The sequence below is a fragment of the Bos indicus genome, chromosome 16 (genome assembly GCF_029378745.1).
Source record: "Bos indicus isolate NIAB-ARS_2022 breed Sahiwal x Tharparkar chromosome 16, NIAB-ARS_B.indTharparkar_mat_pri_1.0, whole genome shotgun sequence".
NCBI classification, from domain to species: domain Eukaryota; kingdom Metazoa; phylum Chordata; class Mammalia; order Artiodactyla; family Bovidae; genus Bos; species Bos indicus.
The window spans coordinates 43,646,044-43,669,703 of record NC_091775.1 but is presented as its reverse complement, the minus strand read 5'-3'; the positions used below and the strand labels follow the sequence as shown (position 1 = coordinate 43,669,703).

At 51.8% G+C, this 23,660-nt stretch overlaps 1 protein-coding gene across 1 annotated transcript in view; it reads right to left on the bottom strand.

Moving 5' to 3' along the window:
- CASZ1 (castor zinc finger 1) overlaps positions 1-22,098 on the bottom strand; it is a 155,445-nt gene extending 133,347 nt beyond the window's left edge. The window contains exon 1 of the mRNA XM_070768868.1: positions 21,968-22,098. The gene's annotated coding sequence lies outside the window, so the exon portion shown is untranslated. The remainder of the gene's footprint in view (positions 1-21,967) is intronic.
- Positions 22,099-23,660: the final 1,562 nt, after the last annotated feature.

Below are 23,660 nucleotides of genomic sequence, written 5' to 3'. Positions count from 1 at the left end.
GCTTGCGGGCCAAAGACCTAAGAGTCCTGGCTGCCCTTTCTCCCAGTTAAAGGAGAAATCCAGGCCTTGTACTCCTCCAAACCAACCAGGACCAAGAAGCTGGTGGGGCTAGCTTCCAGAGCTTACTGGCCACCTATGAGCACAATCTGCTGGTATCCTTTAGGGTCACCTCTCAGAAACACACATACACAGATTGGCTTGGATTGTTGAGCTGCTCAGTTGTGTCTGACTCTTTTTCAACCCCATGGACTTGTAGCCCAACAGGCTCCTCTGTCCGTGGAATTTTCCAGGCAAGAATACTGGAGTGGATTGTTATTTCCTTCTCCAAGGGATCGTTCCGACCCAAAGATCGAACCCACATCTCCTGCATTAGCAGAAGGATTCTTTACTATTGAGCCACCACGGAAGCCCACATACGCGTAGCAGTTCAGTTCAGTTCAGTTCAGTTGCTCAGTCGTGTCCGACTCTTTGCGACCCCATGAATCGCAGCATGCCAGGCCTCCCTGTCCATCACCAACTCCCGGAGTTCACCCATATACCCCATGCCAAAAAGATTGTCAAATCAATCACAATGGAGCTTTCTTCTACTCTAGGCTAGAGCTGACAGAAGAAGCTGGGAGGGTAGGGGGCAGCCCTGAGTGACTCAGAGGGGACTCGGCCCTCCAGAGATGGCTCAGGGTGAGTGAAGAGTAGACTAGAAGAAAAGGGGGGCCCAGGCTGGTCCTTGGGGTGTTCCTGGGTGAACCACCTTTGCTACGATCCAAGCACAGAGGTCAGGCCTGCCACCTCCACCACCAGGCCCAAGCAGGCCACATGACTAATTCTCTTTTCCCATTTCCGTCTGCTCCTAGATGTAATTACAGTTTTGGATTGCAATCCACCCAAAGTGTAACCCTGATGCACTCTCCCTGCTCTCAGAGAATCGGAAACCATTTCCAAAGCTAAAAGGCGCACCCCTTTTAAATGTTTTCATCAGCTGGCTTCTTCCAGCCACACTCTCAAAGCTGCCCTGGCTACCTTGGTCAGCACTGGTCCTCTCTCTCTGCCCCCTCAGAACCACAGGATCTCCTGTGTTCCCAGCAAGGGGAAGAAAGAGGTTTCCTGGACTGCTGTGGGTCTGGGCTTGGGGTCCCCTGCCTTTTGCACATCGTCTAAGCCTCAGGATCCCAAGAAATTCCATCCAAGGCCACTTGATCCAAAAGCCCCAGATGGAAAACCTTCCTCCTCCAACCATAACCACATGGAACCCAGACCCCTCCACTCCAAACATGATTCTGTGGGCCCGAGAGGAGCCATCAGGGGAGGCTGGGAGCCTGTGCCCACCCTTGCCTGCCGCGGTGCCAAGTTCTCTGCAGCCCCAGAGCAGAATGCTAAGACCCAGAGCTCACAGGTCTGCAGTCAAGGGAAGTCTCAAGCATCTTCTGCCACCATTTCTGCCCCAGGTTTTCAACTCTGGCCTTGCCTGTATCAACAGTTTGAATTGTTGCATTAAACACACACACACACACAGATGCACCACTCCCCAACAGGGAGTGAAAACGCATAGAGAAAAACCCCACAAGACCTAGGGTTGGGGCTGGAAGCCAGTGTCAGCAGCTCACCGTTTCCCCCACAGCAGGCAGGCAGCCAGAGAACCCAGGGCAATACAAGCTGTGGACCTCGCCAGACATTAGAACACTTGTTCAGGTCCCTACACTTTGGAAGCTGGTCCCCCAGTGCAGCGCTTCGGGCCACAGCTGCTGATAATTTTTCAGAGATAAACAAACCGGTTTGGATAAAACAAGAACCAACCTGAATTCTTTACCCAAAACTCAAAATGAAACTCTCCCATCACCCCTTTCCTTCCCTTCTCTACCTTCCTGTGCCATTTATCCAGTTTCCTAAAATTCAAACAACTCGATTTTTTTTTTTTTTAATTCAGTCTTCTAGCCTTTTTTGTTCATGGACATCACCACTTGGTACTCAAAGAAATACTGGCTTATTGAAAACATTTTTTGTCCAGTTTCTCAAATATGCTCAAGTCAGAAGGAAAAATGGAGAAGGGGACTGTGTCAGGGAGCCTCTTGCCAGGCTGGCCTGAGTCTTCCCCCCCTGCTCTTTTTTAGGCTCAGGGTCTTTCTTCCATGCTCCTATGGTCCCCCTAGACCTGCAGCCCCTTTATAAGGGGGTGGTGTGTGGACTGGACATCTGGTCTACCCCTCTTTTTTGAGTAACAGAGGAAAAAGTTGCTCAGTTTCCCTTGGGGGTTTGGCAGGTTAATTGAGGCTCAATGTCAAGACAAGAAGGAGGCCAAAGGGCAGAGAAGAAAGACACAGCTCTGAGGATTGGCCACGTGTATCTCCCTGCAGGCTTGGTGTATGACGTGCCTGCCTATAACCAGAGTCATTTGTGATTGACACACCCTCACCCACTACCCTGTCCCACCCAATTAGGCCCTTGTGTCCCCCCAGCTTCTCTGCTCTATGCACTAAGCTAGTTTGGAACCTCTGCCATGGTTCCTGCTTCCCAAGTCCCCGTTGGTGGGGTCTGCTCCGTCCCTGTGGCTAATTTACACCCATCAGGGTTTAAAATAGCAGAGGCATAAATGAAAAGTCCAATTTCTTCAAATTTGCATTGTAAAACCATCCTTCAACTTCCTTGAAATAAATTTTACTATTTTATTAGTGCAAACAAAATGGTAATAAAACACTAATACAGCGCCTTGTATCCAGGGGAAGAGCTAAAATTAACATAGAGCGAGCAGTGTTTGCTATTACATTCAATTACCTTTTTACTTGAGATTTACATTCTCATCCCCTTAATCTCCATAGTAGTGGCTTCAAAATCATTCCTCCCAGGCTCTGCCCTTCCGGAGCCCCCACAGCTGGAAGCCAGGCCTCCTGCCCATATGGCGCTCACCCCGGCACGGCGCCTGCCCCTTTCACCACAGCTGCCTCTCCTCACAGGGTACCACTTCTCACCCCTGCTCTTAATTTTCTCACATCTCAGCCTCTGAGCACTCAAAGCAAAGGGCTCTGACATGAGGCACATTCAGACATGCAGTTATCAATAAGCAGGTGCACGGGGCATGGGGTTGGGGGCATCACTTCATGAGCCTCTGAAGACTGCCCCTGGCACAAGAAAGGGGCAGGCAGAGAGTTCCTGGGAGCCCTGGGAAAACTGGCATCTCTGGTTTGACAGGTTGTGGGGGACGGTTTGCTGCATGGCGCAGCTGGGGCCTCTGGATTGTGGCAGGAAGCTCAGCCGTCCAGAAGTAGAAAGGGACAAGGAAACCACAGGGTCCAGGTTCTTACTCAATCCACAGACAGTAGAGCTGAGGGCTTAGGAAGTGGCTGCTTGTGGGTGACAGAGGTGAGCCTAGAACACCCTCATCCTGTCTTACCATCCAGCACTTTCCCTAACAGATAGTCACCCCAAACACAGCCACAAAGTGTCTGAACCACCAGGAGGGCCCCTTTGTTTCCTGTAAGCGGACAAAAGCAGGACTCCTTGTCCTTGGGGACTGGTCAGCCCTGCTGTGAGTCATCAACAGAGATGACCATGTTTCCAAGTGGCACAAAGTCCTGGTTCCAAATCTATCACTGACTAGCTGTGTGATCTTAGACAAGGTACCTCCCCTCCCTGGGCCTCAGTTTTTTCATCTGGAGAACAAGCGCAACCATCCCTGTGCTCCCTTCTTGAGAATGGCCCCCGTGACTGAAAGATCAGGAAGTCACATTCAAGCCCATGGAGCCTCAGAAGTTTGACAGCAAATCCGTTTCTGAGATGGTCTCTGCGAAGGCTGGTAGGAGTCCCAAAATGAGGCCAACAGGGCTGGGATGCTCATCAGGGTCTCAGACCTCAGTATCTTGAGTTTCAGGCCAGGCCACCTCAGACCTCCATGACTTCTTTTTTGGGGGGGGGGGCAGGGGCAGTGCTTCAAGGCAGGTGGGATCTTAGTTCCCTGACCAGGGATTGAACCCATGCCCCTAAAGTGGAAGTGCAAAGTCTTAACCACTGGACCACCCTATAACTTTTTTTTTAACCCACAAGCCTCCTTCTCTTACTGCTACCAAAGGCCCCAGATTATTCCTACAAAATCCTCTGAACTAATTTTGAAGAAGGAATTGCCAATCAGCCCAGGGTCCAGGCCATCTAACAGGTTCATTAGGAGAGATGGTTTGGGGTAGAAGGAAAAGGTAATAAGGGAAAAAAATTGTTGTAAGCCCCCACATATTTTACTTGGCCTAGCTATTAGAACCAGGGGAAAAAGTGATTAAGACTAAAGGGGACACTTGTATACACAGTCACAATTATGCACAATCATAATCACAACCACACATATAATCAGTTATACAACCATTCAGTATCTCTCACACACAATCAATCTCTCATATACAGGCACACACAATCATTCATACAACAATATACACATAGAATCATTCACACATATACAATCACTCACACACTCTCACACACACAACTACACACTTCCCTACTGTTCCCAACCCTCCCCTCCCAAGGTCTTTCTCTCCTAAATCTTATTCCCAAAATGTCTTCCAGTAAACACTGGGAGGAACATGCTAGTCCAAACTGGTACCAGGCAAATTTGTCTTCACCCCTGACTTACATGAAATTCTGAGTCCCACTACCACACAGTCGCTTCTGGGACATCAGGAAGTGGGAACCTTCTTTAAACCCAACCGGAAGTGAGGGCAAAGGCTGCTGGCAGTACTGGCCGGAACCGTCAATGAAATGTTCACCAGAGGCCAACCTGGCTGTCCTTGCTCCGGCCCTTTCTGCCTGGATCCCACCACTCCCACCCCAGAGATGAGCGTCATGAAGTAGCTTTCACGTTCCACAAACAAAAGGCAAAACCCCTGCAAGAGGCAACCCCACACCCCAAAACGTGAGTCGTTTAATTTGGTTCAAACTGGTCCTCCACATATTTTCCTCCTTATTTTTTTTCTCCCCACTGGGAAAACAAAAGAAAGTTTGTTGTTGAGGCTCAAACGTTTCTTGGGCCTTGTCCGAGTTCTACCTTGTTTTTCTTTTCCTTTCTGTCTGCCCCTCACCCCCACCCCGCCTTCCTTGCCTCCCCACCTTGGATAAATAAAGCACCCGAAGCTGGCACAGGCTGGTAAGGAAAGTACAAACTATCTCATAATTTTATAATTTTTTTAAACACACTGGCCTAGGGTTTTGGGCAAAGGACAAAAGCTATTGTTGAACAGCATAACACGAAGGTCTGAGTCACCGATACGCCTCGGCTTCTGGAGATCTCATAGGTTTCTGTGGCTGGCACAGCCATGAGCTCAGCACCCTGCGGGGGCCGTGGGTGCAGGCGCCCTCTCGCCTGGCGCTGCCCCGCCCCCACCCCCTCCCCAGGGCTCCCTACTGGGCCGACACGTTGGCTTCGTCGGTTTTTAATCATAGGGGGGCATTTAAAGAAAATATTGTGAAATAAAAAACAAATCGCCGTCATCCCATCACCCTCACGCTCTCATCTTCATTTTAGAGGATCACCCTTGTCCATATGCATCTGTGATTTTTATATGGTTTTTACCCTGGCGTTTGCCACCCTCGGCCCTCAGCATGTTGTTTTGTTTTTTCACTCACATAATAAGCATTTTTTCCATGTTTCGAAATCATCTGGAGGATTATTATGTGCCTAGGTGACAGTATTTCTTCCGCGTGTTATTCTCGGGCCGATGCTACCAGGCGAGAAGGGGAGAAGGGCGCTGGGGGAGACCTCTCCTTGAATTGAATCATTTATCCACCTGATTCTAACCAAGGTGGGGGCTTTGCCTGAGTGATCCGGATCACCTTGACCACGGGAATTTGGACTTGGAGTGTGTACCTAGTTGAGGAGGAGGGCTCTACTGAAACCTTGCCCATCCTGTGCGAGGCCACAGGCACCCCTGCCCTGGTGCCAGGAGAGACGCTGCTTCCAGCAATGGCCTTCATCCCCACGCTGACCTTCACCCCTACAAACTGCACTTCCTCTTTATAAAGCGCCCTGGCAGCAAAAAGGCCCATGACAACACTCAGCTCTCCATTTTTATATCTGAATATCTCAAAGCACTTAGCAAGGACTTTCATTTTCTCATTACCCCAAGGAGAGGAGGTCATTCGGGAAAATGGTACAAATATTCCCATTTGTCAAAAGCAAGAAGGAAGTGAGTTAAAAGGAAAATTCTACCACTTAACTGAGTAAAAACCAACCCAGGAGGGAAGGCAAGGGTCTTTTTTGCCGCCCTGTTCACCCAGTCTGCTTTCACCAACACAACTTCAGGAACCTCATTACCAAAAAGATGGCTCTGGGCCAAAACCAGGTTTCCATTTTGCTGAGAATCAATCACTACCCAGCGGCCCCAGCTCAGGAGACCCTACCACCTCGTTCTGGGTCTCAACCCAAACCATATTCTCCTATGATTATAATTATGTAAAATGTATATTACATATATACATAGTCAGCAAAAGGGGAAAAAAAACACAAGGAAATATACTAAATACTAAACGAGGTGGTGTTAACGATAGTTCAGTTACAGGTGGATTTTTCTCCTTTTATGCATTTTCAAAAAGCATTTTAAATATGGTTCTATTTTTCCAGCATATGGAGAAGAACCTCTGTGTTAGAGTCCCATCAACGTGCATTCAAACTCTGACTCTCCTTTTACCAGCTGGGTGAACTCAGGTAAATTGCCGAGCTTCTCTGGGCCTTATTTCCTGATTGGTGCCCTGGGAATCAGACCACTACCTGTCTGTGTCCTTCAGTCCCACAAAAGTCACAGCATCTGACACATAGTTGGCACTCGGTAAATGCCTATTTCCTTCCTCTTGTAATGAAATGAAAATGTAAGACCAACTTGGCAAAAAACAAATAAATAGAAAATAAAATTAAAAAAATAATAAGACGAACTCAGCTTGCTTGGTGCCCCTGGGAGATAAAAGCAGGATGCTTTACCTGCCCCTTCCTCAATTTCCTCCAGTAATCCTGTAAGCCATCTCCCCTCGCCCCCTACCAGCGAGGCTCCAGCACACAAACCTCAGGATGGTAGTCCTGACTCTCCCATGACTCACCTGGCAGGTGAGAGTTGCAGGGTGGGGGGGTGCTCTGGGAAGAGAGGACGAGCCCCTCTCTGAGGCCCTCCACCAGGATAGGCCCAGGCGAGCCCCTCCGGGAGCAAACAGGCCTTGTGCGAGGACCCAGAGGACACACAGGGAGATCCCCAGGTTTGCACCTTGCTGGCAGCCACCCTACAGGGACAGGTGCCAGGCTGCAAAGGCCACCTGCTCCTGGGGGAGGGCAAGGGCCACGCTCCCAACCCAGAGGAGAGGCCAAGAGAGAAGCAAGATGGCGCCAGCATCTGGGAGGCGGCTCCTCCCCAGGCCAGGCAGGCCAGGCCAGCCCAGCCCAGGGCCTGCTACCTCAGGGGTGTCCAAGAGTCCAGCCCTGGCCATGGCAAGTCTCCTCCCTGCTACCTCCAGGGCTCCATACTGGGCCAATGTGTTTGCTCTGCTGGTTTGGCGCGTATGCTTCAGCAAAACTCCAGTGGCCATGGCCTCTGAGCCGGGGCTCCAGCCTGACCTTGGGTGTCCTGGAGCCCGGACACAGGGACAGGCCTGAGCCCTCTGCCTTCCTGCCTTCCTGATGATACATGGGAAGGATGGATAGTAAGAGTAAGAGGAGCACTAACAGCTCCCTTTTGTCACCGCATCACAGCAGCCCCGTACTATAGGCAGTGGCACTATTCCCATTTTACAAATGGGGAAACTGAGGTTCACAGGGTTAGGGAAGAGCCTAAAGTAACAGTACTGATACACGAGGGAGTAGAGATCTGAACCTGTATCTCTGCATGGGGGCCACTCTCCCAACTCAGCTGCTAAAGCAGCCACACTCCACCAGGCCTCTTCCAGAAAGGGGCCCCTGGGAGGCTTCCCCAGCCACCGGGAGACACATACCTCCAAAGAGCTGGCTGGAATTCTGCCAGAATGAGTGCCTTCTTGCCCCCTCAGGAAGAGGAGAGACACCACAGCTCCACCGAGAGAGGACAGTCAGGAAGCCATTTTACAAACATGGAGTGACTGCAGGAGAGTCTGCAAGATGGTGGTATTTCCTTCCCTGCCTCTCCAGGGACCTGGGACCATGGGCAAGAGCCAGGTTCAAGTAAATATCCACTGGCTGATTTACTGGTGTGGACAAGGTGGAGAGGGAAAACATGGGACAGGGGGCCTGCGGCACATACAGACCCTCAAAATCGCATGCCTCCCTTGTAAAAGCGGGGATGGTGCCAGCTCCAAATGGTGGCAGCACAACACGTCCTTGATGGGAGGCTGGCCTTGGGGAAGGCACCAAACTAGGTCCCTGAAGCATGGGCTACCAGCTCTCCAGCCGCCAGTACGCAGGTCCCATGGAAGGCGGTGGAGCCCCGCAGGGTGGGGGCCGGGTGGGCCACCCGGGGCAGACAGTCTCCAATCGTGCTGAGCACAGCACATCGCTTCATTCAGGAACCCAGAGTCAAATGTACAGCTGGGTCTAGAGTTGATTCAGCCCTTAACTCGTTCGGGATCACTGGCGGAGCCACGGAGGCGACGGGGAGTGGGGTGAGGGGTGGGGTTACACCAACCTGGAGGAGGCGGTTAGTCTGTTCCTGGGGATGGGGCAGGAGGCTGGGGCAGAACCCCTACTGATAATGTTGGTACACAGGGAAAGGAACCACAATTCTTTTCAAACCCCCTCTCAAAACCAGACAAGCACTGGGAGTTGAGGGAGGGCTGAGAGTGAGTGTGTGTTAGGTGGGGGGTAGGGGTGAGGGAGCTTGTTTTCTACCCACTGCCAAATTCTCATTTACTGTCAGCTCCAATCCATTCGGAACTCACTGACTCAATTGCCTTTTCACGGGGAAAGGAGCCTGCACAATGCAGGGGACTTTTCAGCTCCACATTAGCACACAGGGCACTGGGCAATGTCCAGGAATAAACACACACGTCCCTCCCAGAGGCCGCCGACCCCACCTCCACCCCCAAACAACCCAGCCAGCCCTGCCAGGGCCACATCTACTCCTCCAGCTTTGCCCCCAAAACTTTTTTTAAAATGTAGTTTGACCCATGGAGAAGAGTGTTGTGTGTGTGTGTGTGTGCATATATAAGCATATTTATATGTGTGTTGGATGTGGTGGGGGGTGGTGACTAACTCAAAATTACAAAGGCCTGCAAGAATTAATTCTGGGGCAGTTCCAATTCTTCCTTTTGCCTGAAAAAAGGAGGGATGAGGAGAGAGGGAAAGAAGGAATTCATATTAGGGTCCCAGAAGAAAGAAGTCTGGGAGGATTCCGTTAAAGTGTTGATTAAAAAGAAATCAGCATTTAGTCAGGGAGTGTCCCTAACAACTTAGCAGCACAAAAGCTCTTCAATAATCATTGTGAAAATAATATCAACATTTATAATTATAGTGATTATAATAACAGTGGTCCCCATTTCTCAAGTGCTTGCTCGCTATCTGCCCAGCACCAGACGTTAAGTATGGGTACTCATCAGCTCAGTTAACTATCACAAAGACCCAGGCAGGCAGGCATTGTCCACTGTCAGCCCAATTCCACAGACTCAGAGAGTTGAGACCCCTGCCCAGGTCACAAAGACAGTACATGGGAGGAGGAGTTTAACCCTGCTCTGCTGAATGCTAGCCCCACCTGCCCGGACAGAGAGAGAGGAAACACGCATGGGGTCTATAGAGAAGACAGCCCCAGCACCATGGAGGCCTTGGCTCCAGACAGGGAGGCCCCTTTGACTTGTGGGAACATCCCTGCCACCTATCCCCTATCTCCATCACTGTCCCTTGAAGGTTCATCCCTTTAGCCCAGGCTCTGAGGGGAGTATCCCTCTTCCTCAGATGTAAGTACTTACATGTAAGGGTATGTAAGGGTACTTTAAGTACCCTCCTAAAGTCCAACATGGAGAAGGAAATGGCAACCGACTCCAGTACTCTTGCCTGGAAAATCCCATGGACGGAGAAGCCTGGTAGGCTGCAGTTCATGGGGTCGCTGGGAGTCGGTCACGACTGAGCGACTTCACTTTCACTTTTCGCTTTCATGCATTGGAGAAGGAAATGGCAACCCACTCCAGTGTTCTTGCCTGGAGAATCCCAGGGACGGGGGAGCCTGGTGGGCTGCCGTCTGTGGGATCGCACAGAGTCAGACACGACTGAAGCGACTTAGCAGCAGCAGCAGCAAAGTCCAACAGAATTTTATGTAATCAAAGTGTTCTTTCTCTGTGCTGCCTAACAAAGTAGCCACTGCCTGCTACAGAGTACTTAAAAATGTGGCAAGTTCATTGATGAACTTAATCTAAGTTGCCACATGGGCTGGTGGCTACTGTGTTGAATAGAATCCCTCCAGCTACCCCTTTCCCTCTGAACCCAAGAGCTATGTTAGAAATATACAAAAAGTAACCAAAGACAGAAACATGGCCCATTAATAAGCCCCCCACCCCACCCCACCCCCAAGCCCGTCCTGGCCCCAACCACCAGGCATCTCCTCCACTCTGTCACAGCCTTTCAGAAATCACTGGTCTGCTTCCAGCTTATCTGTCTCCCTTCCTCTTTTCCTTCCTTCTTTTTTTTAATCTTTCTTTTCTTCCTTCTTGCCTTTCTCCCCTCCCTCTCATTCCTTCCTTCTTTCAGTTCCTCTATTTCTTTTTCCTCCCTCCTTCCTTCCCTCCCTCTGTCCCTATCTTTTTCTCCCTCCCTCCCCTCCTTTCTTTCTTTCTTAGAAAAAAGCATCAATTTAATTAGATAAATCCTCAGAGCACGTGGCCTGGAGTTCGTCATGGAAATTAACCTGCTCCCAGATCTCAGATAGTGAAACAAGAACCGGGGTGTTTTGGCATAGCACAGTGAAATGGGAGAGGCCGATGGAGTTTCATACACTTCATCTTCCATAAGTGCCCCTCGACCCTCCAGTGCTCCCCACTTCACAGCCCCCATGCCCTTGCCTCCTTAGGTCACTGCTGCGGGGCCTCCTCTATTTCTGCTCTGGGCCCTTCCTTCCCCACCTTGGCCCAGGCGTGGGGAGTGCTTCCCCCAATCCCGGCTCCAGGCAGGATCATGGAAGGGGAGAGGGGGAAACCTTGGCTCCACCCACATCATGCCCCTGCCCTAGCTCCCCTGGCTAGGCCCACTTGCACCCCAGCCAGCTTCAGGGCATCCAGGGGCCCACCTTAGGCTTGGCCAGGGGCTGGCCTGTCAATCACCTGATCCTGAGCCCACGGTCCCTACTGTATGCTGCTAGCTGGGCAAAGCCCGGTCCGTGAAAGGGTACTGGACGTCAATCCTTAGCGTGCAGTAGCTACGATCACTCTCCTCTCACCTAATTCTCACAAGGTAGGAATTCCAACTCCCATTTTACAGACGTGGAAACAAAGAATTAGAGGAATTCATCCGCCCAGCTGACAGAAACACAGTTCACACGGGGCTCAGCCCAACTCCAACAGCAGCTTTTGACCCTCTGCCAGCCACACGTCTCCACCACAGCAGAGCCTCTGCGCACGCGCAGACCCCCCGGCCCCTCCACCCCTCGGCACTCAGCATTTGGCTCCTGGGCCGCGAAAACACAGACAGAGGCCACTGACACCCGGAGTGAGTTCCCAGGATCTGCCCCCCATCCAACCCCCTTGCCTCCCATGTCCAACGGCTTCTGTGATGGACCTCCCCCCATCCCACCCCCTCAGCTCCAGGAACAGTCAGTCTGACAACAACAGAAAAGAGAGACCAATGACCCCTCCCCGACTAGGGGCATCTAACTCTGAAAGTGGGCACAGTCTTACTTCTCATCCCCTTCTGATTCATCACCAAAAAAAATATCAGGAGGACTCCAAGGCAGTCCATAGATAAAACACAAAATTCAGAATTTCCAACTGATCCCATAGTAACCCACTCCTAGCAGGGCCCCCGCCCCCAGATACATAGAGGGCTACCTCCTCCAACCCTCACATCTACTCCCTGGTGTGCAGCAAATGCGTGCACACTCACCCTGAAGTGAGTCTAGAATACGCAGGCCTGTTCTAAACACTTCATGCATTTTAGCTTATCTAATCCTCACATCAACCCCACAAGGTAGGGATTGTTACCCCCATTTTACAAATGAGAAAACTGAGGCACAGGCTAATTAAGTAAGCAATGTAAGGGCACGATTTTGGCCCCCAGCTAGCGTGCTCCAGAATGCATCCTCTACAGTATACACAGCTCCTCAATGAATCCACATATCCACACAGTTAAGCACACCACACATCCGGAATGGGCTCCCCTATACTGCCTGAAAAGCAACACCACCCTCCAACTCAGCCCCAAGCTCACAGTGATTTTGATAACTTGTTTTTTTGGTCTTAATATTGTTTTTGAGATTCATTCAGATTGATACGTTTAACTGTTCAGTTTCTTTCTTTTTTTTATTAGTTGTTCATTTTCTAAAAACTGAATTACACAACTTATCTACCCTCCCCCTCAAAAAAAGAACCACATCACAACCTGATACAGAAATGAAAGCCCAGCACCACACAATATCCAGGCTCGAGGCTTTCTGGAATGGAATTCACAGGGGTCCCCTTTGAGACTAATACCATGTTATATAAAACCGGCTCCCCTGACATTGTGGGCACCCTGCACTTGACAACACAACCATGATAAATTCTTCATTACGCTTAATTATTTCAAAGGACTTTCACAGCTACAAGTGCAGCCGACAATCAGGGGAACCCTGTAAGGGCAAGAGTGTCAGAGGCCATTTGATAAGAGAGGAAACTGAGGCTCAGAGAGGTCAAATGACTTGCCCAAGGCCACACAGTGATTTACTACAGAATCAAAACTGGAATGGGGTCTCCTGATGCCTGCAACTAGACCTCAGCAGAGCTCTGGACCACCCAAGACTTACCTTGTCCCCTCATCCCAGATCAGGGGTGCTGGGGCTTGGCCCATGGTCCAGCCCCGCCCTCCCCCCCCCACCCCTAACCAAGGATCAGATTTCCCTGAAATTCCCAAAGGAGCCTCCGGGACTAGTGGGCCCGGAAATGGCCCTCACATAGCGAGCTGCACAGCTGAGCTCCCCGGGGGCGAGGGGGGCGGGTGGAGCTGGAGACGCTGGCACAGCCCCCGTGGGTACTCTGCCAGCAATTAGTGCTGGGGAAGGGTGCCAGCCTGGCAGAGCTAATTCCCCCACCCCGTCTTCTCATTTACACACACACATACACACACATACACACACGCTTACCCACCCCGAGACCAGCAGCAGAGAGGCAGTGCAGCTTCCTTTCGGTAAATCTCGTCAGCAAGGCACACGCAGGGCATGCAATTTGGTCATTACTGCTTTTAAACCACAGAAAAGCAGAATCCACCCGCCATTAACCCGTCCTGCTCCCCCTCCGGGCTTCACACCAGCTCAGTCATCAGCCTTCATCTCTAACTCCCACGCACCCCCTTTTGCATGCTCCCCAGAAGTTGCTTTCCAAAAGAAACAGAGTTTTAAACACACACACACACACACAAAACCTGACTACAGTAAGTCAAACCTGAATTGTGTCTTCCTGCCCACCTCTGTCCCCAGAGAAAACAATCCATGGTTCTGATGTCACCTTGGCTAAGACCCTTTCTCAAACACCCTAGGAATCCTGGACAATGCCAGTCGGATGAGGGGGAGCCAGCCTTTGGCCTGGAGGAGGAAAACTACCTAAGCAGGTGTGGCTCTTCAGATGGGAGCCTGAGTACTGGCACCCATCCACCTGCGGGGGCCTGGTGTCACAGCTTGACATGGCTCTGCTCTCCAGGTACTGAGGCCAGCAGGGGTGGGAGTGGCTGTGAGAACTGCCCTCCTCACTGCCCACTTCCTCCCTACAGTCCTGGAGCATGAGAAAGAAGCCCACCAGAGCTAGGGACCCTAGAGGGTCCTTAGTTGGCTTTACAAGATCTGTGAAATCCTTCAAAGTATAAGCAGTATTTGTGCTGATGAGATTTTTTTATTAAGAACATTCTCAAAGGGGCGCACATGAACTCAAAAGAGGAAGAAGCCAAGACACGCCCCCCCCACCAACCCCACCCCCATCAGGGACTCAGCAGTGCCTCAGGCCCAAGTGGCAGAGAACACAGGGCTGGGCTCCAACTGGCCCTCCTGTAAGTGACCTGACCGGCGGCCTTCCTCCCATGGGAGCTGCCCCTGGCCTCCTCCTCGCCTCGCCTGGAAGCTGCTCACTGGGATCGCTGGCCCTGGGAGCCGTGCCATGCCCCCTGGGCCTGTGCCCACTGCCCCTCCTGCCTGTCAGCCAGGGCTGCCCGCAGACCCAGCAGAGGACAGGCACAGGGGAGCCCACCATCCAGGAGAAGAGAGGAAGCCAGCGGCGGCTGGTCTTGGAAAACCTCGCAGATGCTCTAAGCCACCTAGTGTCCAGAGCTGAGCTCTGGCAGTGGCTCTCTCTCCCGCCTCCCAGAGCGGACAATGCACCGGAGCCAGAGCAGGAGCCCAGGGCCTTCTCCAGGAACCTGAAGCCGGGGGGTAGCGGGGGCCGAGCTGCCTGGGGAGATAGTGCCCAGGAAGGTGCAAAGGCCCTAAGCCAACAGCAGGGCTGACCCCGGGAAGATGTTCCCAACACCCCTGCTCCTTGTCCCAGGCGGTCACCGTCTCCTGCAGATCCCCAGGGTCGTCTTGGACAACTGTCTCCTCTGGGTTCCTCCAGGTATCCCCCACCCCAGCCTCCAGGCCCCCTGCAGAGTCCCCCAGACTCTGGGCCTGCCACTCCCCCAGAGCTGCTCGGGCCCCTCCCACCCCCTCCTCTGCTCTCTCTTTTCTCTGTGTCCTCAAGACTCCTCTCACCTTGAGAAGTGTTAGGATTACCCAGCATTTACACTCAATGCTCTCCTTTATTCCTTAAGACTTATTAAGAATGATAATGAGTTTCGAAGGAGCCACACGTCTCCCTCTCTCTCTCTCTTCTCCATCCTTCCCTCTCTCTCTCTCTCTCTCTCCCCACCCCTATCCCCCTCTGCTCTCTTTCTCTACGTGTCTTTTCCACCAAAGACACACAGGACAAATCCAGACCAAAAGGGAAAAAAAAAATTCCAACAATATGGAACAAGGGCACTTGAGGATTTATATTCAACAAATCCCTCTCTCTTCTTCCCTCTCTCTAGTTGTTCTCAATTATTCAGATTAAAAACACACACACACAATTCCCCCTTCCCTTCCCACCGTCCAGGCCACCCCTCGCTCTGCTGGACTTTGAACAGGGGGAGCAGGAGAAGGGCCCAGCTTGCCCACACACCCTTCTTAACGTGCAGCTCTTAAACGGTTGATTAATTTTTGCAGAATTTACGACGGGCTTTAGCATCCTGCCCCCCCCCCCAACCCCGACACCATGGCCTCCGAACGACAGCAACTTAACTTGGTGAACTTGAGGGGGGCAGAGACAGGGGTGCCCCCCTTTCCAGTGGTCTCGCATGGCTGGAACCACGGGCTGCCTGGCGACAGAAGGAAGACGCATCGTTGATGCCAAAGGCCAAGCAGGAGACAGACCCACTCACAGAGCGGCGTGGCACAGGGGAGATAACCAGACAGCCGGAAGCCAGCCACAGCTAACTTTTGGCCATGTGGGACTTTTAAATTCCAAAATAAGGAGGCCAGCAGAAAGTGGGCAGAGGGGAAGCAATGCTCCCTCGAAACTGACAAGGATGCCCACGTTCCTGCCCACCCAGCCACACCATACATCCCGGCAGAGGGACCGGCCTTATCGGTCTGCCGGGCTGCCCTTCAGAGAAGGGGAAGAACAGATCCTAATGAAATTACGGTTTTTAAAATGTCTATAAATTAAATCTCTCTCTCTGTGAATCTCCCCCTGCACTCCCTCCTCTACAAGGCTTGTTTGCCTCTTCTCCGTTCCCTCTGCTCGTGTCTGTTTTTCTGATATAGACATCAAGAGGTTACGGGCTCAATTACAACTCCGCTGGAGTCTTAGCATCAGACTTGCCTGGCCTTCTCTTCTCCTCTTCAGAAACCAGATCCCAAATAAATCTTTCTTCTGCTTTTTATTTTTATTGTGAATGCCAAAAGCCTCAAGATTCATTCAGTTGAGTCACAGCCTTTTTTAACTTACTTCAGATGGGGGAACTATCCTTTTTAATTGTGTCCAAGTAGAAGTATAACATAAATGCTTTTCTCTTTATCTCATTCCCTTTTCTTAAGGACACACACAAACCCTTGGCTATATGTGAAATTTCAAAAAGAGGGGCAGCAGCATATAAATGTGCCTAATTAGTGTCTATCTATTGCGGGGGCTGCTGGAGAATATCAGTTGGACACTTAGTATATTTCTAAAGTTACGGGGTGACATCATAAAGCTTCTTATTAGCAAAAGGTCCATTTGAAAAAGGTGGAACATAAATGGTGATTTCCTTTTTTTTTTTTAAAAAAAAAAAAAAGGAAAACATTGCCTCTACCCTCCCCGATACTATTACTAGCTACGGAAAGGGGATGTGCTGTCTCTATCATTTTACATCCTCAAAAGCTGCCCCCTCAAAAAAGGAAAAAAAAGTTTAAAAATCCAAGTCATAGTCAATCACCATAGCTGTCGATTCCTGAGACGCAGAAACCAGCTTCGAGTTGCATGTAGGTCTAAGGGATAAAAAACAAAAATAACCCCCCGCTATTATTCTGGAAATACTAACTAAAGGGGATTCCAAAAGGTACTTTTCCAGGAAAAAGCAGTTGAGACAAAGACTGGAGAAAGCTGAAGTTCAAGGTGAATCAAAAAGAAAAACTTTGTCTTTCCAATTAACCAGACTGGGAAAAGGGGGCGGGGGTGAGGGGGGCCTGCACATTACTACCAACTCATTAATTCTTTCCTGTAAACAATGTAATTAAATTCTGCTAAATACAGGAGAAATACTCATTTTGGAGTGCCTCCCCCCAGCTCAAAAGCAAATTCCTTCAGGTTACTCCCCCCATGCCAAGACTTCCCCTGCTGTACAACCTTCAGATGAATTTCCAACCCAGGCGTGGACTGCACTGCTCTCGGCTGCAAGAATGACAGCCTCATATGTCTGAAAGCTGACACTTTAGCTTTTAAAAGAAATGGAGGAAAATAAGCTGTTGACTTCTTGGTTAAAGTATCTTCTTGTTCTAACTCATGTTCTTATGTCACTGGGCTAAAAAAGAGAGCGAGAGAAAGAGAGAGAGAGAAGAGAGATATGACTTTCCTTGAATGATCTGTTTAACCTAAGCCAGAGGAAAAAAAAGAAAGTCATTAATTACTTATGTGAGCTATTGCTTCAGAAAGACAATAAACCTGCCCGGTCGCCATGGATATGACATATTTGCTCTGAAAACAACACAATAATTAGCAAAGGGGAAAGATACAAGGAGAATATGCAAACTCGTGAGTTTAAAGCCACAGTGCTCTTTTCTACCCGTAAGCCTGTTCTGTTTGCAATCCAAATCAAACAAATTTTTAAAATATAGCAAAGAGGGAAATAACAGGAATGACTCCTCTCTCCTCTGAGCTAAGAAGTAACAACCACTCCACCCTCTTCCAAAATAAAATAATATAAAAGAGAACCAGGATGGTAGAAGGAGAAAAAAAAAAGTATTGCCTCTGTTTTATTTCCTATAGCAGGGGTGGAGTCTGAGGTTTGTTTTTTCTTCTTTTTTTCAAAAGTGTGCTCTTATTTAGCATTGGACTTTCTGGCCAGATATAAATTTATTTATAAAGCCAAATGCCCTGTGTGAGGCTCAACTCTCCCCAAAGTAAGTGGAGATATCAAGGAGTGGAGGTGGGGGGCTCGAGTTGAAAAAGCAAAACAGTATACTCTGAAAGCATCAGCTCCAGAGAAGGACATCCACTCCCCTCACCTTCAAGAAGATGGAACCCAGGCCTTACTTTAATATTAAAAATGCATTAAATGGTTTTACCTACAACTTAGTCCCAGAGGATCATTAGGAAATGCAATCGCTTTGTATCATATCTGTCAGCATGATAAATATCTGAGTTCAGAGTGGGTTTGCAATTCTTCAGAGTGTCACAAACCAAGATAATTTTTTTCTGCCTTACTTTCTTAATTCACTGCACCCAGTCCCTTCAAAGTCAGAAGTCTACAGAAAAATACCTGAGGAGAAGAGAAAAGGAAAAGGGGGGGAAAGTTGATATGCTTTCACACACCAGACAGAGGTTACTGATATTCTCCTAAAAAGTGGAAAAATGAAGACTTTAAAATATTTGGGTGAGTATTTTTTTTTTAAGTACTCCATTAAGTTTGACTAAAAACTCCTTTCCCCCTCTTCCCAGAGGCTAGTTTTCCAAAAACAGATGGTCAGGATCTAAATGAGAAGCAAATATACCTCAACCCCCACAGGCAGAGAAATCTAACTTTGAACTTCTTTTTAAATTAAAAAAAAGTGTGTGTGGGGGGGGCAAGATAAACTATTAATAAGTATAAAAAATTAGCTGAGCTACAAGTTTTGTTTTTCTTATTAAAAAATTCTTTAAACACAAGGAGAGCAGATATATAGGAGAGGTTCACATTTGACTGACTTCCTATTTTTTTTTAACAATAGTGTTTTGTTTTTTTTTTTTTTAAGATTGGATTCTTTGATCTTGAAAGAATTTTGCTCTTATATTATGGGGAGAAGAGGGTGGTGGTGAAATGATCTGTTTTAAATGATGATGCAACTTAGGGATCAAAGCCTTGGCTTTCTTCTAGCCATAATAAGCAGTACTTGCCACAAAGCGTGAGTCTCCGGGCTCCTCTCCTTCGTAAGAAGGAAATAAAACGCACCGAGACTCAGAGAAAGACGCGAAGTGTCTGCAAGGTGCAAAGTCTAAAAAACAAAACAAAAAAAGGCAGGGGGGGCGGAAAAAGGAGGGAGGCACTGCCCCTTTAAACGTTTTAGTGCATATGGAGTTTGATTTCTGAAAGAGATCAGTTTAACATCTCCATAGAAACCAGCAACAGATTATCATCAACAGAATAAATAACTAGTCTAATAAATTAAACAGGAGGCATAAGATCGCTGGAAACCTGATTACTGAAGTTCAACAATATTCCCCATAAACTCTCGTTAACCGCCTCTAAGGTGGCTAACAAGATGGGGGTGGTGGTGTCAATCTCTCCAATTCGCCGGATTCCGGGGAGAGAGACGGTGGCCGCTGCCCGGAAGGGAAAAGTTTCCCACCTTGCCCTGGAGAGAGTCTCAGAGCTCCAGTGAGGTGAAAGCCAGAATGCCGAAGTTTGGGAAGTGGGAAAGAGGCTGGGCGTCAGCGGAGGCAGTGCGAATCGCCGGAGATGGCGCGGGACGCGACGCCCGCCCGGGACGCACAGCCTCGCCGCCACCAGGGCGCAAACCCAGAGCTTTGCGCTCGGGCGCCGAATGGCCCAGCGCCCCCTCTGGGCACGTGGAGCGCAGCCCGGGCGCAGCCCCCGGGGACCAACTACCCCCCTCACCACGCCCGGCGCAGCTGCTCCTGCTCAGCCCGGACAGCTCCCTTTAGGACGGCGACGTGTGTGTGTGTGTGTGTGTGTGTGTGTGTGTGTGTGTATGTGTATGTGTGTGTGTGTGTGTGTGTGTGTGTGCGCGCGCGCGCGCGCCGTGGGGTGGGCGGCGGGGGGGGGGGCGCACCAATTTGCCCAGCGATCCGTTTTCCAGTCCCCTCGCGCGCTCTCATCGCGCGTCTGTACCAGCTTAGAGGCGCCCTAAATTTACCAACTTTACCCTACGACTACCCTGGCCTTTCCCCCCTCGCCGTCCCTATGTCTGAGTGTACGGGATGTTGGCGGGACAACCACACACTCTAAGGGTCGTGGCCTCAGACTCCGCCGGGGCAGCGACGCATAACCCGGAGTCACCCCTTGGTCCAGCCGGGTCTGGGGGAGCTCCAGGCTCGTTGGAGGGGTGTTGTTGCTGCTTCGCTGGTGGACAAGTCATACACACCGTACATGCGCCCGCACCCTCCCCAGCGTGACTGGAAGGAGGTCCTGGCCGCACCCAGGGCCCACTTCCCAAGCTGAGGCTGGTCAGGAGGAACTTGTGTGGAAGGGTGAAGCGGCCCCCTGACTCCCTCGGCACTCCTTTCCTCCCCCAACACCGGACCCGGGTCGGGGATGGCTTGGAAGAAGAATCTGCGCCCACCCCCTGGAGAAAAATCTATTATTATTATCTTAATCTACGCCCCCAAAGTATCCCTCCCGCCGTGATTGACGGCGCATACACCTGTTCCCCTCGCCGAGGAGCTTCCAACGCTGGGGACAGACATTCACCCCAAAGCTCTGCAGCGGCCCAGAACCCGCCCGCCACCCTCGCCCGGCCAGCCCCCGCCCGCCGCCCCAGTGCAACCCTGCCTCGTACCTTGCCACCCCAGCGGCCGCCCCCTCCCCTCCCAGGCCCGGCTTCCCAGCCCGCCCGCTCCCGGCCGCGCTGGCTTAGGAAAGAGAGAAAGAACAGAAAGCAAAACTTCCTGGCGGCCGACGGCCATCAGCTGCACATTCTGCAAATGCCACCGAGTAAAAATAAACCGGCCGCCGCTCCGCCCGGCCGGCTCACCCTGAGCGCACGACTCAGCCCCCTGCCCCGGGACTGTCGGTCCGGCCGGATCCCCCATTCCGATGCGCCCCCTGGAGCCCCGCTCCCCGACACTCCTCCGCCTGCCACCGCGCGCTCCTTTGCCCTGAAACTCGACCCCAAGTGGCCAGGCGGCCCGGGCCTCTCCCCTTGGGTGCCCCCCTGTATTCCCACAAGCTACCATTCTCGGTCCTCCTCCTGGTGCCTATTTCAACCGTGCGCCCCTGGATTTAGGGCTCCCCTTCCCCAACTGTTGAGCCCCGAGGTCACTATCAGCCCACTTTGGAGGGTACAGACCCCGCCAGACCCTCGCCCACCTCGGCCGAGCCTCCTAGGAGTTCACGGCTCCACCCGCCCACCGGCCCGCCAGCCCGGCGTCCCAAGTCTCCGGACGCAACTTCTCTTCCAGCGCACACGACAACCGCGGCAACTCCCCCGAACTTTTCCCGGGACCCAGGCGGGCTCCGGCCGACAGTCACACGGCCCTGAGCCGGCGCCCCGGCTCCCTGTGCCCAGCCATGCCAGCCCTGCGCCCGGGGAGGCTGGGGTGGGGGTGGGGGGCAGTGAGGAGCGCCACTTGCCTCGCCCGGAGCAGCGCACTTGAGACAAACTTCCCAGGCACAAATGAAAACGGGGGCGCCGTTCCCCCCAGCCAAGCAACCTCTCGCCTTCGTTTTCCAACCAGGAGGCACCCCTTGGCACCCCACAGTGAACACTGCCTACCTCTGCCGGTAGCATTTACACCCCAGTATTGGGGCACAAGAGTCGGTTGGAGGGGCTCCCCACCCACCCCCTCCCTTGAACAAAGTCTTGCAAAGTCACCCCAGGCGCCCCTCACCCCTGCCTCCTTCTCTGCCCTGGAGAGCGCACGAACCCCTGCAGCTCGGGGGGCTGGGGGGAGCGTAGGGGGAAGGAGTGATTACAGGGTATTCGCGAGCACCTGCCCCCCGCCCGAGCCCGCACCGCGGGGGGCGCCCCCACCTATTTGCAAAGTCCTGCACTCGCGCCTGGCGCCTCCCCCTCTTCTCCGCTACCCCGCCGCCCCCTCAGTTGGAGTAAGTGACCCCAGGAGCAGCAGCCCTCTCCTTCCCCGGAATCGCGCGCTGGGCATTCCCTGGCCGCGGCGGGCGACGCGCCGCCCTGCGCCCGGGTGCCAGCCCTCCGTGTCCCCTGCCTCCCGCACGGCCGGAGTTGGGTGGCAGCCGCCGCGCGCAGGCTGGCTGGCTGGCTGGCTGGCTCTCTCGATCGCTCGCTCGCTCGCCCGCTCCCGACTGCAAGCGGCAGCCCCGGGAGTGGGGGACTGCACCCTGACAGGGGGCGAGGCGGGGAAGCACCCCGGGAGGGCTGCGGAACTGAGGGGGTCGAGGGGGGCGCGGCGGAGGGAGCGCCGAGTCTCTTACCTGCACTTGGGGCGGCTTTGGGTGACTTTCCAAGTCCGGGGGAAAAATGTGTGTGTGTTTGGGATGGAGCGCCGCGGGCGCGCATGCGCTGCCCAAAGTTGCCGGATCCCGGATTTTTCGCTCCCAGTCTCCGCTCTCGCCCGCTGTGATTATGGAATTCTCCGCGGCAGAGCGGGCGAATGGGTGGCATGCAAAACCCGGGCCGGATCGCGGGGCCGGGCTCTGCTCCACCCTCACACCCCCAGACCTTCCCCTCCCGGTTTCTTCCCACCCATCGCCCCGGCTGAGCTCTGCTGGCACGCGCGGTTAGACCCGGCCTGCGGAGCAGCATGTGAGCTCAAGACTCCCTTTTGCGGGTGGAGAAGCCTTCTCCACCCCAGACTGAGTGGAGTAGAGGCCGGGGGACAAGAGAGGAGGGACAGGAGTGGGTTACTTTCCACCTGTTCTGAACCTTGTGAGCCAGTCTGCTTCGCACTTTTCCACTGAAGAACTAGCTCTTTTCTGCAAGTTAGGATGTTAGAATTGCTGAACCCAAAAGGATGTGATGTTCTCACTGTTTGATACCTGCTTTGCACTTATTCTTTGCCAAGGAGTTTTTCATTCAGTCCACTGTGCAAGAAATAAATCCCTAAGTGAACAAGATAGGTCGTGAAAAATGAACCTGGGGCCCGGGGCGAAGGGCGGGAGAGAGTTGCAGATAATGTACATTAAAACAAATGAATAATATTATTTCAGAGAGTGAAAGGATCTTGAGGAAAATAAAACAAGGTAGTAAGGTAAAGAGTATCTTGGGAGAGCTAATTTCCCCTGCCCAGGCAATAAAGAAGGCCTCTTTGAGGGGAAACCTTCAAACTCCATTGGAGATCAACCCCCCTTTTGTCCCTTTGCCCAACTTGCCCACCTCCTAGGTGGTTTGAGGTGGCCACACAAGGCTGAGTCTCGAAGAAGGAAGCGCTACCAGCTGGTCAACACCTTTGTGGCTTGGTAGACTTCGGGGCATCATCTGCAAGGTCTCAGCAAAGTCTCTCGGGACTAGGGAGCAGTGATGACCTGAGAAGTGGGAGGTAGGTATTCCAACTTTTGATTTGGGCTCATTCCACTCCTAGGACAGTGTAAATACGTGGTAGGCAGCTTGGACTTTGGGGTCAGACCTCAGTCTCTCACCAGCTGGGTGACTTTGAGTAAGATATTTGACCCCTCTGTGCCTCAGTTTCCTCAACAGTAAAATGGGGATAATAATAGTACTATTGCCAGGGCGGGTTGAGAGGCTAAAATGAGTTAATGCAGGAAAAGTGACTCGGCCAAGGCAGTGATCGATCAATGCCAGTAATTGTCATTGCTCCCTGGACATCCAGTGTTCCCTCTCTTCTTATTTCTTCCTGTCCTCTCTCCCTCCCTTCTCCTCCTCTGTCCTTTCTTCTCCCACAAGAGTCCTGCGCTCAGTCATTTGTTCAGCAGGCATTTGCCGAGCCCCAGTGAAGAGTGCATCCTTCCCAAGGCCAGGGAGATAAAAATGAACTAAGAGGCTTTGCCTCTGAGGAACTGATTGAGGAGTTTGCTTGTCTCTCCCCTCCCTCTTTTCCCACTATAAGGCTCAACTGCCACCCTCCACATACTCCCCAACAGCTACAGTCACCACCAAACTTCTATTAAAACATATATTCTTCCCTCCATTTTTTTCCTCGGATGCTTC